The sequence below is a fragment of the Nicotiana sylvestris genome, chromosome 2 (genome assembly GCF_000393655.2).
Source record: "Nicotiana sylvestris chromosome 2, ASM39365v2, whole genome shotgun sequence".
Classification (NCBI taxonomy): Eukaryota; Viridiplantae; Streptophyta; class Magnoliopsida; order Solanales; family Solanaceae; genus Nicotiana; species Nicotiana sylvestris.
Window position 1 is genome coordinate 16,274,232 of NC_091058.1, and position 14,320 is coordinate 16,288,551.

A 14,320-nucleotide genomic window follows, 5' to 3' on the forward strand; every position below is an offset into this window, starting at 1 on the left:
GTCCAGTCTCCAGATAATTAATTGGCTTCACAAAACTCTGTAAAATATTTTAGGACATAAATTTTTACTCCACTAAGTTTCATGCATTCACGTACTTGAATTTGTCTCCTATAATTGTAGTACGGATGTCGTGGGGATGTTAACAAGTCCAAAGGAACTTCTTATCCTATAGCTAGGTGCATTGATTATATTGACCACCAAAATTTAAAATGCTCTTCGTGAAATTCAATACTCTCTCTTCATTTTACATGGCAATATTTGATTTAATACGGGAGGTGCAAGAGGTTGTCCGTGGCGAGTCAGAGAAGAGGTAGACGGAAGCCTAAGAAGAACTGGGATAAGGTGATTAGGCAGGATATGACTCTGCTCCAACTTACGGGGGACATGACCCTCGATAGAAAGGTGTGAAGGTCGAAAATTAAGATAGTTAGTTGATAGACAGTGTAAAGTTTTGCCTTGTCTTACCAGTAACAGTAGTAGTACTAGTCCCTTGTTTCTATACGGTATGTCGGGTACCTTCCTATTCATAGTCCCTTGTTTCTATACGGTATGTAAGTATTGGCAGTAGGATTGGCACTATTCTTATAGTTTCATACCCTTGTATCTCTGTCATTATTCGTTGTAATATTTGCTTGCATTGTCTTATTACATTGTTGTTACTATTGTTTTCCATTATTAACGTTCTTGAGCCGAGGAATATCTTTCGGAAATAGCCTCTCTACTTTCATAGGTTGGATTAAGGTCTGCGTATACAGTACTCTCCCCAGACCCCACTTATGAGATTCCACTGGGGATTGTTATTGTTGTATTTGATTTAATACGGAGTTGAGGAAATACTTTTGGCATATATTATAAATATATTTAGAGCCAATAATCTTAAACATATCATGATATTTCTATAACTATAGCATGTCAATAATCGTAAAATGAAAAAAAAAAATTAATACTAATAATAATATAAAAGTGTCTTTGTGAAGTGGAAGTGGGAGTACTTCTTTTCTCGTTTTGTTTCTTCTTAATTTCCTCCTGCAACTGGCAGGTAATAGATTTTTGGAGTAATTAGGATATGTCATGAAAGAGTGACCCCTCAGAATTGTTTCTTTGTCTTTCTCACTGCTAATTTACTATTCCCACTGCCAATTAATATCAATATGAATTGCTGAAGACAGTGACCATAAGTCCATAACCCTAGTTCGTACAAATTGTATTAGGATATTAAAATCTTGTCTTCAAATAAGTAAAATTAAATGAAGGCTACTCTTGAAAGTTAGGCAAAGGTGGGCCCCTATTATGATTGACTACAAGAGCCAAAAAATGGACTGTTTCATGGGCCCCACTATGAAGGAAAGGCTGAAGAAGCTTTGGATCATATGACACAAGGTGGTGTTTGGGCTTTTAAAGTTTTAACCCAATCTTAGGCAATCATAAATAAACCCACTTTAATTTTTTTCTTCTTTTGAGAGTGGTGGTTACGAGAAAATCACATTTTGATTTTAGTTTTTAATTTTTGAGATTTCATCTCTAAAGACAAGCCACTGAAATTGTTAGTTAAGGTGGTCTGTCTAACTTTAGATAGTTTTACATTTCTATTATTTTTAACCCTTCGTTTCCAACAATTTGGGTTTTACCTTCTTTATTTTGTAATTGCCTAGAGTCTTGGCCTGTTTGGGAAATGAATACATGAAAGAATGTGCGCAACAAATTCAAAAGATAATGATGAAATTTAGCTTAAATTCTTTGTAAATTTTTCTGTGGAGTCCTTGTACAAGCTACTCCCTCCGTTCAGTTTAAATTATAACGTTTCGCTTTTTAGAGTCAATCTAACTAATTTTTGAAGCTAAATTGCATTGGATTCTCTTAATATTTTAAAATTAAAATTTATATATTCAATAATTATACGAAAAGTATTATAATTTTTAAATTTTTTCATATTAATATAGTAAAAAAATACATGTTAAAATGTTGGTGAAAATTTACGTAGTTTGACTCTCAAAAAGTGAAACATAAGGCGAAAAGATAAAAGTAAATGAAGGGAGTAAAAGACAACTAGCTAATGATTAGCCTACCCACACTCCCATCCCCACCCCCACCCCCACCCCAATTCCCAAATTAAAAGAAAAAAACAGGTACGAACCAAAGCTAGCTTACTCCAAAAATTTATAAAGCTTTTTGTGAGACCTATCGCTTTTATAGGAGAAAAAAAGCTGCCATTGTCCTGGAATTCCTATTGTTACTATTACAAAAATGATGCATAGAACGATCATTTTCACCATGCAAGTATATTTCTAGTAAAAAACTTAAAACTTACAGAGGTATCAGGTTTTCAGCTAAAAATCCCATATTGATCATGACAAGAAATAATACAGCTAGCTACTTTGTAGTGTAGGTTAAGGACCACTACTATATGGTTCAGAAGTAAACATTATTAAAGCAATGAATGTTGAATGGAAATGAGATGAGAACTTTCACAGGGTTTCATGATTTCAATCTCCACAATAATAAGTGTAGCAAAAGCTAGCAATTGGACCACCTTCAGTCTTACTACTAGTAGTGCAGTATATCCACTTCACCAGTTTATAATTAATAAACTAAAGAGGACCAATGCTTACAAAAATTTAGCACCCACCAATGAAAATTAAACAAGTACGTAAAACATATATCCGCCATTAAATTTTCTCTAGTCATGTTTCTGATGACTTGGAAAACCAACGTCGTCAAACTATAGAAATCTGTATATCATAGGTTCTATCCACACTAATTTAATGAATTTTGTTGCTAATCGATTCGCTCGTTATAGAGCATAGATTTGAGAAACTTATACCTTCTATGATCCAATACATTAGCATTTCCCACTTTAGCTTATTAATGTACAATTATTTCTGGATGTGGAAAGGCTTTCAAGAATCAAGATAAACATCCTGTGAGTAGTCGTCATTTGTACTATTATAAGGAATTTTTCTTCATATTGTTTCTCCTCATATCTTTACGATTGAATGCTCTATAATTTCATTCTTTCTTTCCTGCCAATACTCTGTATTCTTAAGAATGGAATTAAAACCCACTCTAGCTAATTTTGAGTATTGTCATAAAATACGTTCTAGCAATCAAAAAAAGTTAAATTGATCTAACTTTCCGGAAACTCTTGAGGTGAATAAATGGAGAGAAAAAAGGGGTTAATTATTAGGATGGGATAGATAAAAATATCTTATGGGTTGAGATATCCCATATATTAGCTATCCCACCTTTTATATGTGATAGCTAACCCCACTATTTAATATAAATTGAAAAATAGTTCTCGGAACTAATTAATCTCATAACCCATAACTAAACGTGGAATAACATAATTCTATTATAAATAGAATTTTATTTATGGTGAATATCTATATTCTAGAGAGATTTTAGGGATTTTACTTGGTGGCTAAGTTATTCTTTCCCTAAAAATAGAGGGGTCATATTCCATTGTAATTCATCCCAAATGAATAAGAATTCTCTCTCCCTACTTTTCTCTGCAATATTCTTCTTCTTCTTTTATTGTTCATAACACGTTATCAGCACGACACTCTAACCAATTGAGTAGAAACTTTGGGATTGAGCATAATAATTGTCAATTGTTTCATGAACTTCCTTCATGATTAAATTCTGGATTTAAAGTATGTATTTTACCGTATTTTTCTCTTTTATTCTATAATTGATTTTAAATACAAGCAAAGAAAATAAATTTTGATTATAACTCTAATGGAGTTAGTAAGAAATAATAACCACTCGAAAGGGTAAAATTTCTATGTCTTGTCATGATCAAAGTCATGTATGATCGTGAGCACAAGAAGTGAAAACTCGTGCCATTGAATTTGCTCCATTCTCATTCCCTTAAGAAACTGTGATAGCAATATGTGATAAGTCTGAAAGAAGATAACATTATTACTGTGAAGGTATCAATGGATGTGGATGTGGCAATAGACGAAATTATAATCGTCATCATTATGATAATGAGAATAATAAGGATTCTCAAAATCATCTTTCACTCTGTGAAAGTAATATTTGTCAACTATTTGACATGAGATTTTGTAAAGCACGTATAGATGATTATGATTCATCCATGATGTGAATGTGACAACATGTGATTTATGAATACATATTCATTCTTGGAAGAATATGAACGTGCTAGTGGTAGTGATATACCACACTCACCTCTAGAAGGAGGTTTGAGATGATATAAGAAAATAATGTCATTATTATGGCATGGATGGTCATTGGTCACATACCTATTGTACTCCAAAATATTTTGGCGATGTGATTATTAAAGAGCAACAGTAATACAAGGAACAAATCTTGTATAGAATTCTGACCATGCCCGTAATGGTATAACTTTCTCTTTAAAAGAGATATTCACCATATAGATGTTGATGAATATGTGATAGTACAAAATTAATTAAGAGCTCTAGAAGAGCCAATTATTACTATTTGGAGGAATACAATTGATTATCATGTCAATTTATTGTATTGTATCAAGTCTCAAACAAACTTATTTAGTTTCTAAAGTATTCTCGTAAGCGGTTGGTTATATTGAGACTATAAATAAAGGAAAGATTTAATGTCTTCTATTACTACAACTTGTAGCGGGGTAATATGTATGTGAAAAGCTACCCGCTTTATTCTCCAGTTTGTTCTACATAAACAAAAGAATGCCACAATAAAGTAGAAGTTTATTGATAAAAACTCATTTTATAATAAACTTGGAGTTTATTGATAATTGCACACGCCATGGTGTAAATCTGAAGTTTATCAATATTGATAATAATTATTCAGTTGGCATAATTTATTTAGCCATATCAATTTAAGTATGATGTGCAAAAATAATAGAGAATTCACATGGGTAAATATTAAAGAATTAGAAAGTTCTTTACGAATTCTCTTATATTGCTTGTTCTCATTAATTAATAGACCAACTAAAATTGGGATTGAATCTCATGAATGCTGAAAATATCAAAGGTGAATATGGGCACATTCACCTGCAATGTATACCACATAAGATGCATCTATGAGATGGTTACATGCGTGATTATTATTAACCCGCAACATGATATTTGCGAGGTAACTTGCTCAATAATTTGATTTAGAGCATAATTTCCAGATTTTTTATTCAAGATAGTTCATCTTGATAAGTTGGTTTACATCATAGTTGGTTAAGCAAAATGATTTATTGAGTGCTTCCACTTAATAGCTAAAAAATTGCTTATGAGAACGAAGTTATCTATATCAATTTGATATATGTTATATACCAAAGTATATTATTTTCTCCCCTCACAAGTGGTTCAGGGTCAGGAACCAAATAATTCCATCTTATTATTATTGATGTGCGGGGTATATTTTGATTAATACCATAACTCACAAAGATGGGTTATCAAAGTTGAAGAAAACAAGTTAGTTTTTCTAACATGAGGGGGAGATATGATAAATAGTTGAGAAACAGTTACGTGGAATGAATTATCATTTCTACATTTAGATCCTCGAATAAGATAATATAAACTTGAAGTTCATAAAAGAATAATTCATTTTCAATATATTGCAAACTATGCCAAACGCATTTGCTGACCCAAAGAAAGTAACTATATTCTCGTTGCAAATGCTCCTATTAAGTTCTAGAAGGGGAAAGTCTATGGTATGCTTAAAGCGTATAGACAAATCGGTTTCAAATAAAATTCTTGATAAAGAAGATGAGTAAATGATCAAAATGATTATAATAAGGAGGCAAGTGATCTAGAAGATCACATGACATAACACTTCATAAAATCTCAGGAGAGATTCAGGTACCTGTATATATGAATGAAGAGATCTCTATGCTATGTCTATAAAAATATTAGAACCGATATAAAATGTTCGTCGACGACATCTATCATAGCACTAAGTATAGATAAGGATCTATGTCTGATGAATATAGACACAAAAATGTTGTCCAAATGAAAGAGACACAATTCGAATAGATTGGTTTCATATGAAAGACATGTAGTTCAAACACTTGAAAGTATAAAGTCAATGATATGTGCAATCAATTTTCGATATCTTATATGTCTAGCATGACATGAAAACTTGATATGTTTGAGCACGTGATTTTTACCCTATGAGGACTACTCCCAAAAAAAATCAAAATAAAATAGTTTTGTGTTGTCCGTGATTTATTCATATTTGTCTGTGCATGTTTATTTCTACTTTAATTAAGAAAAATACAAAAATATGTGTCGCATGTGCATTTACGATTTAATTGTGCATTTAGGAATTAATTAAACCTTAATTTGATTTTAAAAGGAAAATCACAAAAATATGCATTTTTATGCTATTTATTGTCATTGTGTGATTTTATTTTAATGTTCTAAATTGTGTGTTAATTGTTGTTATGTGTTAGTTAATAGTTTAATTTTTTGTTTCACATTTTTTTAGGAATTTTGTTAATTGTTAAATTAGAAGAAGGAAAAGAAAAGGTTGAAAAATTAAGGGAAATTCGGATTGGGCTCATGTCAAACCGAAGAAAATCAGGCCCAAAGCTATACATTGACCCAGTCCATGACCCAGCCTCTCAGACGAAAGAAACGACGTCGTTTCAGGAGCTTTGATCTGAGCCGTTCATCTCCCTTGATCCAACGGTCTCAAACACGCCTCATAGCCCGACCCATTCCCGTTTGAGACCGACCCAATCTCACAATTAAACCACACGACGTCGTTCCCATTGACGAAAAGATCCTGGCCATTGATCTCACTAGATCCAACGGCCAGGATCAAACCACCCACCCCGTATATAACTCCTCATCTCTCTACCCAGCCCCCCAAGCCAGACCCCCCCTCACCTCTTCGTCTCTGAGCTTCAGAGACCAAATGTTACCTCCGCCCCTCACCACCGTACTCCGCCCACCGGAAATCGCCTCACGGCGATTCCGGTGGTCCAAACGACCCCAAAATTACACCATAGCTTCCCCACGACTTCCTCTTTCCAAATCCCTTATCCGTTCCGTTCGAATCTAACCAGAAACCTTCAAGCCCCTAATCGACTGTATGAACCCTAGAAATCCAGAACCTTGGGGTCTGTCCAATTAAACGAAGGGTTGGGGTCTAATAGACCTTAATCGAGGTGTTCTTAGTTGAGAACACTTCGATTAAAGTCCGTTCAACCTCAAATGGTCAAGTTCGGTTCGAGCCTGGGTCGTTTTGTTTTTGAGCTTCCAAGATAAGTTTTTCTTTCCCTTCTGTCCTTGTTTGAGTTCTATTTGTGTTTGTCTGCATGTCTAGTTGATTTGTTTGATTTTTCTGTTATTTTTCTTTCAATTTTCTCCGGCTTCATAAGACCTTTTGTTTGGTTCAAATTAGCTTCTGTTTGTTTGTTGTTCATTGTTATTGTGAGTTGTGTGTCCATCCTGTTTAGAGTCGTAGAATAGTTTAGTTCATATCAAGGTTCCCTGGTAAAATCACTGAAGCTAATTTGGTAACCCGCTTGAGATATTTTGGTTATTGATTGTTAGCTATCTATTGTAGCTCATATAGTCAACTAAATGAATGTCGTCAATTGAATTCACTGAAAGAAACTAGGGAACCACGAATTGTTCATTCCGGTGTTTGTCATTTCTGCCTCTTTTCTGTTCTTATGTGATTGAGTTGAAGTTGTTGAACATATCCAATTGCTTCTTTGAACCAAACTGGCTCACTCATTTTAATGCCACATGAACCTCATTCCCTCATCCCTTCTGCCTGAAATCAGTTTGTATGTTTGGATAGGATTGAATTGGTCACAGCTGTATAATCTGATAGTTAATAATCAATGATTAGTTGAATTTAGAGGGGTTTATATACTGACTATTAAGAGTTAGGGCATAACAATAATCTTCAGGGGGTTAAGGGTAATTTTGGCATTTGACAGAGTTTAATTGGAATTAATTTAAGAACATGTCAAGTGGTAATAGATAACATTAGTATAATTGTCAGTGGGGAACCAGACAACAGGCATGGGAATTAAATGAATACTATAAGCCCCCATAACTATTGATTAAAACAAAGGGAACAAATGTGGGGAACCAAATAGTTTGCATCAAGAAAAGACACTTAGGCATGGGAAGTTAAGGGGTATGGGCAGAGTTAAGGTCTGAAGGGATCAAGACAGCCTTGTGCTTGCCTACTTTGCCTATAAATAGGCTCATTTAGAACAAAGTAAGGGAGAGACTGGACACTAAGATTTTAGAATTTAAAAAGCAAAAAAACCGTGCTGGTTTTGAATCTTCATAAGTCAGAGGATATTGAGTGTGAGATAGGCTGAAATTTGAATCGAAAAGTCCAGAGTTAGAGATCTGTGGTTCTAGGCTGCTTTCTTACAGTTATTTTCAACATATTGAGAGATAGAAACTGAAAAAGAGAGGTCTTTTCTTTACTGCTGAATACAATACTGTTATAGCTTCATTGGCCTGTCGATTGTTCGATATTGCTGGGTTTTTCAAACTGGTTTTGCTGGGTCTTCTACTTGGGTGACCTGTTACTGTTTCATTGAGTGTCCTGGGTTTCTGTTTGGCTTTAAAAATCTGTCACTGGGTCCTTGTTGTTGTTGATTGCTGGTTGTTATTGTTGTTGTTACTGTGTATGCTACTGCTGCACTGATCACTCCTCTTCTTCTTTTGCTTTCCAATATCAGGTACACAACTGATCCACTGGTTCAATGTAAGCTGAAATTTGAAGCATGAATGAAAAATGAAGAGTTGAAGTTGTTTTGAATACCTTTTAGTTGTATATTGAACATTAAGCGGTATACATATAATAGTTCATGTCTTCTACTAGAATCATGTAGGTGTGGGATATGTATAACTGAACAATGTTTTGTAGTAGTTTAGTTGTAAACTTCCTCCCTTGTATGCTTAGTTAAAATGGATTGATGTTGTAGAAAACATGTTCTGTTGTTTCAGTATTATTTGTTAAATAGTATATCTCAAAAGCCTGTTAGGCCTCTTAGACTATTTCTAAATACTTAATAGTTACCTCATAGAACAAAAGGCTTGTTTTGAAACTTATAGGAATATTGTTTAATTAGATAGCACAGGTTCACATTTCAGCCCCTTGTAAATGTCAAACATATATAAAATAAGTTAACTAGGCCCAATTGGAATAAGGATGGCCCAGGCCCAGTTTCATGCCATGCACATTGGGCCTGGGCCCATAACTGTCAAACGGACTGCTCTTACTACGTTCATTTTAGATTCAACGAATCATGTTCGAAACTTAACTATAATAACTCGTAAGTATGTAAATAAAGTAGGACCTTTTCTTCATTTATTTTAGAGACAAACGAAATAGAAAACATAGTCATTATAGGACGACCTTTAAAATAAAATGAGGCGCGCCTCGCCAAATAAATTACAAATCGCGGGGCCCTCAATTAACGTATACAATAATTGGTTAGACTTCGGAGTTGGCCGTTTAGCGAATTTCTACGGCCTCTTCCTAAAATAACAATACGTTAGTCTCTTTAGGACGCGCCTTAATTAATCTTACCTTCTTAAATACGGGTGTGCATTTATGTAACCCAAATCCAAATCCCAACGAAGTCGAAATGCGTCGACCAATCACGAGTACATTGATTGTGACGTGGTTCGAAATGCGTTTCCATGACGTTGCAATTCTTTAAAACAAAATAACAAATGAAACAAGCCTCGCCAAACAAAAAAATGCACAAGTTGTGGGGCCCTCTATACGTGTTTGCGAAGTTGCTTAGACTCCGGGACGGGCCGTTTAGCAAAATTTCACGGTCTCGCCCAAAATAACACTACGCTAGTCGCTTAGGGCGCGTCTTTAATAAAATTATTTCCTTAAATACGGATGTGCATTTATGTGACCCAAATCCAAATCTCAACGGAGTCGAGACGTGTCGATAGCCTCGGGTATATTGATTGTGACGAGGTTCGAGATACATTTTCACGACGTTGCAATTCTTTGTAAAAATAACAACAATAATAATAAAAGCGGTAAAAGAATCATAATTTGCACTAAGTACATAATTGTAAAAATCAGATAAATAAGTCGAATATAACAGTTGAGCGACCGTGCTAGAACCACAGAACTCGGGAATGCCTAACACCTTCTCCCGGGTTAACAGAATTCCTTATCCGGATTTCTAGTACGCAGACTGTAATACAAAGTCATTCTTTTCCTTGATTCAGGATTAAACTGGTGACTTGGGACACCCTAAATCTCCCAAGTGGCGACTCTGAATCTTTAAATAAAATCTCGTTTCGATTGTCCTTTAATTGGAAAAACTCCCTTCTACGCCCCTTTGCGGGGTGTAGGTGAAAAAGGAGGTGTGACAATATGCATCTAAAGTCTATTATATGACAATCCATGAAGGATTTAAATTGCTTAAAGCATATAAAATTCTTGGTCATGAAATACTACATCCTAAGTGCAATTTGTGCACAAATATATCCTGATATAATTATACATATGATAATATGATAGCATGAGTTTTTGCCCCTATGTGATGATATTGAAATGACGATTCCAACAAGATCATATGAAGACAATACATCTATTAGGGATGATGATTTTAAGGTGAAACAAATTCGTTCAAGTTAATATGGCTGATTTGTTTGTCGAATCTCTACCAACGATCTTTTGAAGATGGTGCACAAGATTGGAATGCAAATGCTTAAAGATGTGAATTGATGCTCTCTCCAGGGGGAGTGAATACGCGTTGTACTCTTTTTCTCTTACAAGGTTTTGTCCCACTGAATTTTCCTTGCAAGATTTTGACGAGGCAACCAAAAGGCGTATTGTTAGATATGTGTACTCTTTTTCCTTCTCAAGAACTTTTTTCCCACTGGGTTTTGTTGTAGTTAAGGTTTTAATGAGGCACATTATCTGTTGAATAGACATTCAAGGGGAGTGTTATAAATAGAATTTTATTTATGATGAATGTCTATATTCTAGAGAGATTTTAGGGATTTCACTTGGTGGCTAAGTCACTCTTTCCCTATAAATAGAGGGATCATATTCCATTCTAATTCATCCTAAATCAATAAGAATTCTCTCCCCCTATTTTTCTCTGCAATATTCTTCTTCTTCTTTTATTGTTCATAACAAATTCCTTATTTTATCCCGGAATTTATTCTGTCTCACATACCAAATGAACCATAAGAGAGTAACACGGTATAGGTAATGAGTATCTGAAATATGGAAGTCATAAAGTAAAAACATGGAGCAAAGACATCCACACAGACGCACAGATGAAAGTTTGATTGTACACGAATTTTAAAAAGAATTATTTTAAATCGTGTAGTCTTAAATATGTTAGTATTACATTTCTGTGGGTGTTACACGAAGGGAATAGAAAGTTTAAATATAAATTATTTTCAAATATAAAAATATATTATTCTTTTTTAAACTAACTAAGAAAGAATTATCACATAAAATAGAAAGAGATTACTTATTTTAACTTCTCCCTGATTGAATAAAATGTTCAATTATGTCTTTTCCGAGAGAAAAAGAAATGTAAGTCTTAACCTCCGAAATCATCTATAATTACTTGTTTCACTCCTGAATGAACGCCAACACAAATCCTAATTACTTGAATAATGATCCTGCGACAAGCATGGTTTTATGTAGGGGTGTCAAATAAACGGGTTGGATTGATTTTGGGCGGGTCAAAATGGGTTGAGTTAATAAATAGTAGAAATGGCATGGGGTAGCCACTATTTAAGGTGATATTTATTTTTTATCCAGCAATTCTAATGTTGAGCAAAAATAGCCATTACTCTATTAAAATTAATATGAAAAGATATTTTTACTTTTTTTTCCCTTGCTTTTCTTCCCAAACCCTCGCTTCTCTCTCTGCCTGCCTTCTCCATAATCCAAAATGAATGTTTGTCTTCCTCACCATCGAGTAAATTTTTAAACAAATTTATTACCAGCACGTATTTTTTTACTGATGGAATATATCAATACACGATTCCTGAGATAGGTCGCCAACCCACCAAGTATTGACTAATTGAGAGCGTGCACAAATGTAGTCTTGTGGAAGAAACGATTGTAACTTTAGTAGTAATGACTTTTGGACTTATTTTTCGTTCTCGACACAATACTCAGATCAACACCAACAAATACCTTCAAAAACATTTGCTCATCCTACTACCGAAACGTCCACAGCAAAAAATGCATCAATCTAGAATGACTATGCTTACAATTACAATATTGATTCTTTTCCTATTTATTGATCCTTCGGTAAAATGATGGTTACCATGAGGAGATGCTTCCCCTTAAACAGTGAAAGGGTGGTTGATCTTGAGTTTTAGCATCCTACACTTAGACTAACAAGTTCAAAAGTTAAGGACAATAAGTCCTGAACTTACAGTTACAAGTTTAAAAGTTAAAGACAATAGGTTCTGAAGTCCTGAACTTAGACTAACAAGCTCAAAAGTTAAGGACAATAGGTCTTGAACTTAGGTTAAGAAGCCCAAAAGTTAAGGACAATATGTCTTGAACTTAGACTAACAAGCTCTAAAGTTAAGGACACTTCGTCCTGAACTTACAGTTACAAGTTCAAAAGTTAAGGACATGTAGTCCTGAAGCCCTGAAGTTAAGTTCAAAAGTTAAGGACATGTAGTCCTGAAGTTAAGTTCAACAGTTAAGAACATGTAGTTCTGAAGTCCTTAACTTAGAGTTCCAAGTTCAAAAGTTAAGGACATGTAGTCCCTGAAGTCTTGAACTTAGAGTTCCAAGTTCAAAAGTTAAGGACATGTAGTCTTAAAGTCCTAAAGTTAAGTTCAAAAATTAAAGACATGAGCAGAAAGGTATTTTCGTCCGAGCAGTTAAAGTTTATTAAAGCAGTGGCTAGAGACTAAAGACATTTTAAATAATGGCTTAAAAGTAAATACATGTGTTATTAGTGGCTAACTGTGCACTTCCCCCTAATAAATCAGCGGGTCATTGACCCTCTCAAAAGTAACTTGGGCTGAGATGGACTCGGTCAAGTTGAACTAAAATTGGGTCATAGCCCAAGTTCGTCCAACTCTTACCAAGCTTTTGTGTATTTTTTTATGAATTATTTAATTTCAAGTAGGTCTTTTTTTTTTCTTTTGTTATGGTCATATATAACATATCAAACAAAAAATAAAGTTATTTTAAGATATAGCAAAGTTACTCTTGACTCAAAGCTGAGCTAAAAATCAACCCAACTTTAGATGGATTGAAATGTGTTGGGTCAAGATAGGTTGAGTTCAACAAAGAGTGAAATTAAAAAATAGCTAGATTTACAAGTGGTAATTGAAAAATAGCCATAGTTTCAAAAGCAAGTGAAATTTAGTCACTTTTCATATAAAGATAAATCTGAACGAAAATACTGTTCAAAATCCGGGAATATTCCAGCATAATATACTGGAGTTCGAATTTTTTACATGTGAACTTCCAGCATAATATACTGGAGTTCCAGCATAATATGCTAGAAGTTCATACACAAGTGCTCCAATCTCCAGTATATTATGCTGGAACATTCTGTGTGCTGGTGTTTCAGCATAATATGCTGCAAGTTCATACACAAGTGCACCAATCTCCAGTATATTATGCTGGAACTTTCCGTGTTGCAGCAAAATAGTGACTATTTTTTAATGACTTTACAAGCTCTGACTATTTTTCAATTACTAGTCCTAAAACTTGCTAGCCAGTGCTATTTTCACTTCAACAAATGAGCGGGTTAAATAGATTTGGGTTCGAATTGTTACCCCGAGTCTTATCACTCCGCACGCAATAATGCGGCCAGTACCGCTAATTGCATTAAAGAACATGAGTGGAATTAGTCTCTTATCCAAGAAGCTAAGCAAGAAAAATAACCATGAAGCAAGTTACCTACTCAAGCTAAGAAAGGTATGGGCAAGACTGCAAAGACGAATGAAAAGACTGCAGCAAGTACCAAAGTTAGTAACAAAAATAATGGCAAAAAGTTACCAAGAGGAGGAAGAAGAGGTAGAATACTTGATAGAAAGAAAATCAGTGTTACGACCTAGCATATCTGGGCGTTGCAATTTTGTTAGACTTTTTTTGTGTAAGGACTCTTTCACTTTTCATAGTAACTAGCCTTTTTTACGTGCTATTGTTATTATTTTTCATCTATTTTCTGGTATTTTTGATTCTGTTATTATTTTTATGTTTTCTGTTGTTGGTACTGATATATTATTTTTTTCGTTTGCTTGAGCCAAGGGTCTATCGGAAACTGTCACTCTACCGCTTGGGGTAGGGATAAGATCTGCGTACACACTCCCCAGACCCCACTTCAGATATTTTACTAGGTGGTTGTTGTTTTTTTTGT